At 42.1% G+C, this 9,789-nt stretch overlaps 1 long non-coding RNA gene across 1 annotated transcript; it reads left to right on the top strand.

Moving 5' to 3' along the window:
* Positions 1-677: 677 nt before the first annotated feature.
* LOC142777256 (uncharacterized) lies at positions 678-8,638 on the top strand. Its single transcript, XR_012887992.1, has 3 exons — positions 678-811; positions 3,544-3,637; positions 8,197-8,638. It is a non-coding gene; the product is annotated as an uncharacterized LOC142777256 (long non-coding RNA).
* Positions 8,639-9,789: the final 1,151 nt, after the last annotated feature.

Below are 9,789 nucleotides of genomic sequence, written 5' to 3'. Positions count from 1 at the left end.
ACCCCGTCATTTTCATAGCAGTTTACTTTGTACCAGTCTTATTTCTTTAGGACTTTTGCTAACTATTTGGAAAACCAAGAATAGTAAGTGCTCCATCCAAATTCCTTAACAGTTGCTATGCCTAGCGCGCAGGCCTGTTGTTTTTTGGCTTCCCCAAGGCAGCGACAGGCTTTGTCTGACATTGTTGTGTTTCCCAAAGCAGCATCAAGTTACCTAAGATAGATTTACCGGCATAAAACAACAAAACATCTAAGGAGAAACAGACACACACAGCACTGAACTCACAATTGATTATTACTTCAGACGCAAGGCCTTTTTGCATGGCACGCATTAAATCGGCACTTTTTGGTGCTAGTAAGTCTATCTTAATCATGAATCAACTCGCCCAAGCAGCAGTTTTTACAAGTTGCTGCCTTGAAAGAGACAGGAACATAGCTAACAGCTTATCAGCTAATGGTTAAGAATCTGAACAGTGTGTGAACCAGCTTTTTTTCGCATTTAATTCCAGGTTCCAACAATGTGTGTTACGAGTGATAGAACTTGTCACCTCACTGATATCACGATTTTATCCAACTTTTGCTTTACTACAGGGCATTTTTTTTTCTACTTCAGCATTGCACTTTACGCAACCATAGGAAAAGTGCTGACATTGCGCTGGTTGCCTGCGCTCGCTTTGCAGGTATGTGCCTGTGAACACTTGGAGTCAAGTCCCCTGCTCTTCTCAGCGCCTCAATGCGTAGGCTACATGGGAGAGCGAGGCCCATTGCCCCCACTAGCCTGCCTTCCCACACTCAAAGTTGTCACACAGCAGGTACGAGTGCTTTATTGAGCATAACTCTAAGGCCTCTTGTGGAGGTCCCCCATGTCCTGCTCCACAACGTGTACATTTCTCATCCTAATGTGTACTTTTCAAGTTAGTGCATTTTAACACTTCACGATATGCTGCCAAAGTGTTTCAGTTTTACCAGTTGTGGGCTGCTTTTTGAGGCCAAAAATTGCTAAGAGAGGATTGATTTCGGGTGTGGAAGGGGGGAATGTTATGCTTGGATTATGCCAATATTTATGTGTAACCTTACCGGTTTTCATGCATCCTGGACTTGCGGATCTAAAGCTTCGGGAAAAAAAATTCTCGTTTTTGTCCTTTTCAAACGATCGTATACCATAATAATTCACTTACACAAAAACTCACCTCAGCACCTTCATATATATCATCGCATCTTGATCGTAAGTATAAAGTTTTCGTTCCTTTTTGCCGCAATAATGTTTTCCTCACTCCTTTTTACCAAAAACAAGCACTGAGTGGTACCGCCTTTCTCCCTCCTTTGCCTGCATTGGGACGCTTCATCATGCAAGGCTCCACTAACCGACTTTGTCTTCAGTAGGCTTGTGCAAATAGTAAATGTTAGGTTCGAAACGAATAGTGATTTTTGTCGAATAATTTTTAATATAATTCGAATAGACCATGTGATGTATAAATGAAAGTGGGCATATTTATCATGACCTAACTAACCTGCAAAATATCTTTTTTTTAAATTGAAAGAAGGCCTCTATGCAAGTGCTTTCTTTTTTTTTCTCGATCAAAAGCAGTCCGAACAACTTCGAGAAGTAGTGAGATTTGACTTTCAGTAGGATGCAAGTCATAACCTGTAAAATATGTAGCACTAGATTCATTACAGTTCGAATGTAAAAGTCAGCAAAGCAAGCTTTTAAGCTTAAAAAAAGATCAATCAATTTGAGGATCATATGTTCATTTGAAGGGCTTTTCAACAGCTTTTTAAGTAACCATGGAATGGATTCACTAAAGAAGCCTATTGCCTCATGAATTAACTGCTGCAAAAACTTTTAGAATCTGACCAGTATGAGTGGAGTTTTGCGATTTGTCACATGCTACAATTGCATTCTCTCTGCTTGTCTCGACGAAAGCGCTTGAAGCAAAGCCAGGAAAAATTGCATTGAATAAGAAAATACGTCACGTGCGCGGCGTGACCTTCAATATTCTTCTTTTTTTTTTTTGAAAATGTACGTTGGTTTCAGTGCGATCGCGCATGAACTCGTGGACAAGTCGCGGCCTCCCGCGGCGGCCCCAATATCGACCAAGCGCCCCATGCTCTAATCAGCCAATGGCTGGTGCAACGGTTGTGACGAACAATTTTTGACATAGTGGCGTCATTTGCCGAGAGAAGAGAGCAGTTTTTATCAGACTGAGAATTTATTGTGGATTTTAGGTCGCGTGCTGTCCTATAATATTAGGCTCACATGTTCTCGGTAGTCTCGACTACCGATCGGCAGCGTTTCCTGGCCATGATTATTCATTGTTGCAGGGGCCCTTCAAATTTGAAGTGGAGCTTCGCGGTAGATTTCTTTTGGAGAGGTGCTTTCACAGTTTGACACTATACTGCAGTGAAACCACCCTTACAAGCAGTTACATGGGGACTAAAATAGATCTCTTCGTTCATACTGAATACTTCGTAATATTCGATCATTTAAATTCGAATTGAAGTGAATTCAAATACTCTACTATTTGTTCAAATATTCAAAGCACTCGAATATTCGCACAAGCCTAGTCTTCAGCCGTTAATAGCGTAGTTTGTTTAAACATGTATTTTCATTTATTAATTGTATTTATATATTGTATTGTTTGCATTTGTTTTTGCATAACCCACCCCCCTCTGTAACGCGTACCAGATTTTTTGAGAGACCACAAAATTTCGATGAGTTCTTACGTTAGTACAGTTAGGAAAAGCTCCCGCAAGTCAAAATTTCTGTGTGTTATTTGGCCGCATTGACGAAAATGCAGCCCAATTGGATCCAGACTTTCTGTGAACCCGTCACATTTCATTGTAAACGAAGTCAAGAAGCGTTCATCTTAAACTTGCAATAGAACCAGCAGATGCGAATTTGTGAACTTTCCCAGCCAAATTTCACTATGCTTATTAGGCCGAAGTTCGGACTAACCGAGCACTTTCCATCATCGTGGCGGGTCGTATGAACTTTAGTACTGAAGTCGTTGAAAGAAGGTTAAGAGCAGCGTGCTTGAAGCTTCGAAAAGATGACGCGGCGAGCGCACGCACTGTCAGAACCGTGGTTGTTGTTTGCCACAACCGCTGTGAACGAAACCACTGTGGCTCTTGATACGACCATGTGTGGCAACGACGTAGTTGGCAGAACTTCGAAAGTGCATCCGCGCCCAATGCTCGACCAGTCAAGGGGACATTGCTTTCCACAAACGCTGTGGACAAAACTGTGGCAGATGCGGCTATAGATAGAAAAAAAAGAGACTTGGTTTTGAAGGTACGTGTACAGCCAGCGCACGTAGATTGAAAACGAAGATTAACTATTGTTTTTCGCAACCGCTCCGTGCGGTACCAAAGTCAGGTTCACAATCATCAATAGCGACTACTCGCTGAGGGCATCCAGCTAACGCAGCGGTAAATTAAAGGCAATAAAGACGTAATAAAGGCTAAAAGTGTTTTGGTGTTCCTGTCCAAAGAATCTAGTAAAATTTCTGTCGACCTATGTACTTCGCTATACTCTTGCGTTCAGTTTTCAGTTGTCCTCAAGTGAAGCTTCGGCCCGTGGTTTCCTGGCAGCTGGCTGCGTCGTCCCTTCTGTTTACGTGTGTTTTAGGGAGACATACGTGAGTACTTTTGATTGAATTATATTTTGCTTGTTTTTTTTTTTTTGGTGATGCGAAATTTCGGGAGGTACGAATGTTTGCACTTTGCCTTTGAGACTTACAGTTTTTGTTGTGGTTTGAAAACCCTACACTCGTGTGGTTGGCCGCATCAAGCCATTATAAGACCACAACGTCAATGTTTACACCACGCCTCCATTTTTTGTCGCCATGTTTTTTTTTTCTCGGTGCAAATGAAAAGAAAAGGAGGGGAAAAATAAATCGGTGTGACCCATTTCTTCTTGTTGCTGAAATATCCCTGATTCAGAATCCATGAATTTTGCAGCAATGGTAACGCCTTTAGGTGCTGTGAGGATAAAATAAACTAAATGAATGAAATTCTAGATCATTGTTTGAGCCATATCACCCCATAGTATTTCATGAGCAATAGGTGGTGTTACCCCGTTTCTTTTTTCCATAACCCTAGAATCTTTTAGGAAGCTTTGCTCAGCTTAGGCAAACCCAAGTTCCGTAATTTTTGTCTTGATGAAAAGCTGAGTGTTCCCTGAGTGCAGTAGGGTGCCAAATGCTACCTTAAGAGAGTCTATTTTTTGAAAGGGTGAAATATGAAAATTGCTGTTTCTCAGTCTTCAGATGAGAGTTCTCAAACTTCATATTGTTGTTATAGGAAAGCTAGAACCATGAAATTTGTCTTGTCCACCTCGACGGAACACAGTAAAAACTTTTACATCTAAAAGGTGTAAAAAGCGCTTTTACAGGAAAGCACCCTTCGCAACACCCTTTAAGACTCATAAATGGTCGAATTAAAAAGAAAGCATCCCTTTGTTTGGGTGCTTGCCTCGATAGCACCCTAAAATAGACTCTAAGGGTGCTTTTGTGCCTGAGAAGGGTGTAGTTAACGATTCATCAAATGGATTATGCAGCAAAAGAAGAACACATAATTATAATATTTGGGATTTTACGTCTCAAAAACCTCGATATGATTATGAGGGTCGTCATAGTGGAAAGCTCCAGAGACTTTGATCGTTTGGTGTTCTTTATTGAGCGCTGATATCTCACTGTGCACAGGCTTCTACCTTTTCGCCTCCGGCGTTATTCGACTGCCACGGCCGGCATCGAAACCGCGACCTTCGGATTGGCGGCCGAGCAGCGTAGCTACTGCACGAATATGTGCACCTTGCGTTAAATGACGGCCTAATTGACTTAGAATGTGTGAAGGTGCTCTCCGAATACAGCAGAATGCCAGCAGAAGCGAATCGCGTTTCATCTACAATGGCAATTAACTGCAATTCATGTTACGAAAGCTTTCCTTAGCGTTGGTTATAAGCTACATGTTTGCTATGGATTATATACAGGAACATAATGTTCGACCGAGTGTGGGTGTGTGTGCATGAGCCTGCGCATGTGTTCGTGTGTAAGCGCTATTGTGTGTACACCCGTGCATGTGTGCGTGCGCGTGTATGTGCGAGTCCGTGTTTGTGTTAAGCGTGCTTGTGCACATGTGTACGCCCATGCATGCGTGCGTTTATGGTCGCGTGTGTGTGTGGCCGTATTTGTGTATACGTGTATGTGTGTGCGCCTGTGAATAAGTATGCGTGTGTATGAGCCCGTGCGCCCTCGAATTTCGTGTGTGTGTGAGTGTGCGGGGGGGCACTGCTTCTTAGTGTTTAAGGTCCCACACCTGTTCAGACTGGGAGTCTATATGGGAGGTAGCTTGAGGAATGGCGGTGGTCAACGCACTGTACACGGACTATTCAGTACACTGAATACATCTGCACAATCTCGTACCTCATCATTGATTATGAACTTGCTGTGGTAGCTGATTAGGTACGCTGAGGTGCTTCTACGCTTGAAAATGTCGGTTATGACCAATTCACTGCACTTATGCACAACCATCGTTTATATTAACAACACTTAACAAGAACGTGCTCTGCCTTTGCTACAGGTGCTTAGCTAGCTCATTGGGCAACCATATGTATTTATGTGCTGGTCATGTGGTCAGCAAGAAGTTTATTATAGCAACGTCGACACGTTTCGTGGTGCGTGACAAGCCTTATAAACATCCGCGACTGTGGAATAATTTGTTCAAGTGTCGAGTACGCATTCAGTGTTTGCGGAATCATATGCGGAATTGCCAGACACGGACAATGCGAAAAGAAATTTCTCTGAAAAAAGGGGTAGAGATTCTCTCCCGCTAATGCCACCGGGGGCCAAAATAATTATTGTTTCTTGCCATTACAGGGTGCACTTTGTTTTCCGCAAGTTTTGCTTTACAATTTTTCGCCCATCGCAGTCGCATTTCGTGAATATACTCAAAGAACCCGAGGCTGGTAAATAACCTGCGCCCCTGTGCGGCTGGTTGGAAGGAGAGTTGCCATTTACAAGGAGTCATTCTTGAAGCGCAATTCAATTGCCTTCCGTGTCGAACCGCCGCCCGCCCTATGCGCCGTAGCGTTTGCCTTTCGGCGCCTACTCGGCGGGTTTCCCGCTCACCCCGCTCACCCGGGCCAGCCTTGCCCCACCAACGGTGGTGTAGATAAGCGAATAGTTGCGTCACCGAACACCTGCGTCGACAGCTGCGGCGCCACCGGCAGTGCCTCCTCCTTCTCTCTCTCAACGTTGCTCTCTCTGTCTCATCCGTCTTTCAAATGCGTTGCGTTGGTCTGGGGTCTTGGTCGCTGTGTGAGTTCTAGCGAACAGGCGCATCTTCAATGGTAGTCACGCATGACACCGTGTTCGAAGTAACGCTCGGATTAAGGAATATTCATGGAGCGGGGACACAGACAACATGGGCCTGGTAACGGTGAGTGAACCGTTTTCGTAGGTAGTAAGCATACAGCGCTAGCTGGGTGCCTGCAGCAGCTCTGCCGAAGTAGGCTGCCTACCTTTTACGACAGCATGCGTTCGCGGGCCTGTTGCAGATGCCCGATGAAACGTGTCACTTAACGAGTTCACACTGCTGTGCGCAATGTTGAGTAAGTGCCTGCATCACTCATACAGTGAGTGATGTGATCACTTAACAAGGGCGCGATAAGTTGCTGATCGCTTAATTGTCTCTACACTGCTCAAAGTGTTTGATATTGTTTCAAGATGCGCTTTAGGCTACATCTTAATAACATTTCTATTATTACTCAATTGTGCAACGTGAGTCTGCAGGTGTAAGCATACAAAAAAGAAAGAAAAAGAAAAATTTATGTACAGAGGCGCACTGTGCGAAATCACCTTTTTTTCCCTTAAAGACTGTATAGTTTGAGGTACTGATATGCTGCGATGCTCCTAGCACGTGCGCGTCGGTCTTTTACAATATTTAGGACACGTGTCGCCAGCAAGAGGGAAAGATCTAGTAGACTTCCAAAGGCGCGTTATTGTGGCCATCGCCGTGCGTTGTTTTCGCTCGTTTCCGTTTGCTGTTTTCGTGCTTTGCTTTCATCTGCGCTAACGTTCAGCGTTATAACAGAATCGAGAGAATATACGTGACGGTGGGAGCTATGTGCGGTAGCTCTGGCATAATCTATGGCTGATACAACATAGGCGGTGTCCGTGCGCGTAGGTGTCGTTCGAGCGCTCCTACTTGCTTGATTGTGTTTAACTGAGTATTTAGGCACGGGTTTCGTTTTTAAATCCCATGGTCAATAATCGCTAATAGCGTGTTTCTGATTGCTATCAGAGGATGGGCTTCGTTGTCGAAATATGCCAGACGCTTTTCTGAAAGCAACATTGAAAAAATTTTTTAAAAAAGAAATACTTTCATACGTGCTAGGCAGTGCCTATTACAGGCCCGCAACTTTTTGAAAACTGGGCTAGCTATCACATATTTTAATAAATTACAATGAATGGAGATGATTCATTTATAGATGACGAATTTCTGTGCTAGATTAGGTGCACAAAATACATGTTCGCAGCCAAACGTCTAGAAAGCAAGCAAATAGGAAGCACAGCGTCAAATTTGGATTAGATTCCATGGACGGAGCTTCTTGTGAGGGTATAGAGAACGAGAAAATTGTTCATTTTTGATGTCCTTATAGAAACAGTCAGAATTACACTGATTGCTGAATTGCCACAATTCCTCCAATTGTTAGAGGCGTGATTAAAGTCAGTAAATCTTTTACTTTTTTCTCACACGTCTTCGCTAGTGCCACGCCCAAGATCATTTGTTCTCATGTTAAAGAGAAAGCAGAGATGCCTTCACTGTTTGTACATGAAGAGGTAAGTTTCTTGTGCGTTTTGATGAGTGCTACATGTTCTGAACGTTGTACTTAAAAAATTCTTTTTCACACTAGCTCATTACCCTATAAGGAATTTGATTCTTAGGTGAGTTCAGGCTTTGGTAAGTGCCATTTTCGAGCTGTAGTCTTACACTTCACCTCAATTCGGGAATTCGCTGTATGCTGGAAAACTATCTTATCTTTATCATACGAAATTATTGGAATGTATGGGTTGTATGCTTCGAGTTCAGTGTAATGTCAATTTCAAAGGATACACACTACACATTCTTCATATATGGTATTGTCGAAACAGCACGAACATCATTTTATGAGAAATCATATTTGCTCTTATTACAGGGCGAGATGGTCCCGCTGACGCCCTGCGTAGTCTACCCCGGCCCCAGCCTAGAGCAAGCCTACTTACTGAACCTCCACGTGGATTACCGAAAAATCTTCCGTGTCAGTAAAGACGAAAAAGGAGTGAAAGTACAGATAAGTTGATTTTTTTTTATTTTTGACATTGTCTACAGCCGCAAGGCCTTTAAGAACCACCGTGATAGAGCGGCTTTTTCTCGGCGTGAGCTTGAAGTTAATAAAAGAAGTTGTTCAGGCAGTATGACGCTGAAAATTTTTGTGTCACAATGCCTGAACAACGTTTTCTAGTGTGGTCATGGTAGATGAACAAATATTCTTATTTGTGTAAGTTATTTTGCTTAAATATAGCTGGACCATTCCATGCCAAATGTCTCAGCCACTTTGGCGACCATCTGAATCGTATTTGAAAAAAAAATGTGCTGACTTACTGCGTTGAAAACAGTGAATTGCTAAAATATTTCAGCGAGAAAAAAAGTTTTGTTCATGTGGCTGACTTTTGATCTTCCTGGCATAATGCCGCCTGGGTGCTGTTTGTGGAAAATTTCTTTTAAAACTACCGCTTATTTTTTCTAAAGCAAAATCGGTCTACATAGTAAGTAAATGTGCTTGTGTAAGATATTTGAAGCTCAATAATATTAGTGCAATTTTTTGCCACATTCGCTTCCGAAAATCAAGGCCAAATGTGTTAAGTTTGCATTTTTATTGCAATATTTCCCTTTGTATGAATATCTGAGCAGTGATTACTTACTCCACAGAAAGTATATTTTGAGGAAAAAATATCTTTAGACATCTCAAGCTGCTGAAGTATACTAGAAAATATCACAAATTTCACAAACTCGTGATTTTTGTCCGTATTGGGATGCAATTTGCTCCATGTTGTAATACAATGAAAACTCATCATTATACCTGAATTGTAAGAAAATAAAATTCTTTTTATAATAAAAATCTTATCACAAAAAGGACTGGAAAGAGGGCTGTCAACTGAATTTTATTGAAGGTGCTACGAGAGTTTTTATACTGAGCACAAGAACAGGGCTCATCTGCAACAAGACATGTGTGACCATGACAAAATAATCCTAACCGAGAAAAGAATACTCTCTTTCGGAAAAGATAAGTGAAGGTAAACTGATGCATTGATCCTTGGCCATCCTGATAAAATGTTCTAAATTTTCTTATTTTTTGCTTGCTTTTTTCAAAAACAGTGTTTTATGAAACCTAGGACTGCAGTTACATTCTTTACAGTATCCGGCCATGAGACTACTATAGCCCTTCTTAACATTTAAAGCATGCTGTCTTGCTCGATCATTGAAACATTCCCCAGTTTGTCCTAAGTTTTCTTTTCCACATGTTAGCGGTATATCATACACATTAGATTGGAATTCAGTAAACCTATTCTAGTGACGAATGGTGCAAGATTGACTATTCCTGTTGCTGTAAGTACATGCACTTTTGAAAGCTTGCAAGAGTTGGAAAACAACAATATCATATCTGCTGGCTCTTTTCCTAAAATTGTGAGACACCTTATGTACGTAGTACCATGTAACATGCAAAGGTCATTGGTCATTCTGTTTTTCT

Source organism: Rhipicephalus microplus, chromosome X (assembly GCF_043290135.1).
Source record: "Rhipicephalus microplus isolate Deutch F79 chromosome X, USDA_Rmic, whole genome shotgun sequence".
Classification (NCBI taxonomy): domain Eukaryota; kingdom Metazoa; phylum Arthropoda; class Arachnida; order Ixodida; family Ixodidae; genus Rhipicephalus; species Rhipicephalus microplus.
Note: the sequence above shows the minus strand (reverse complement) of the source record. Positions and strands in the feature narration are given on the sequence as shown.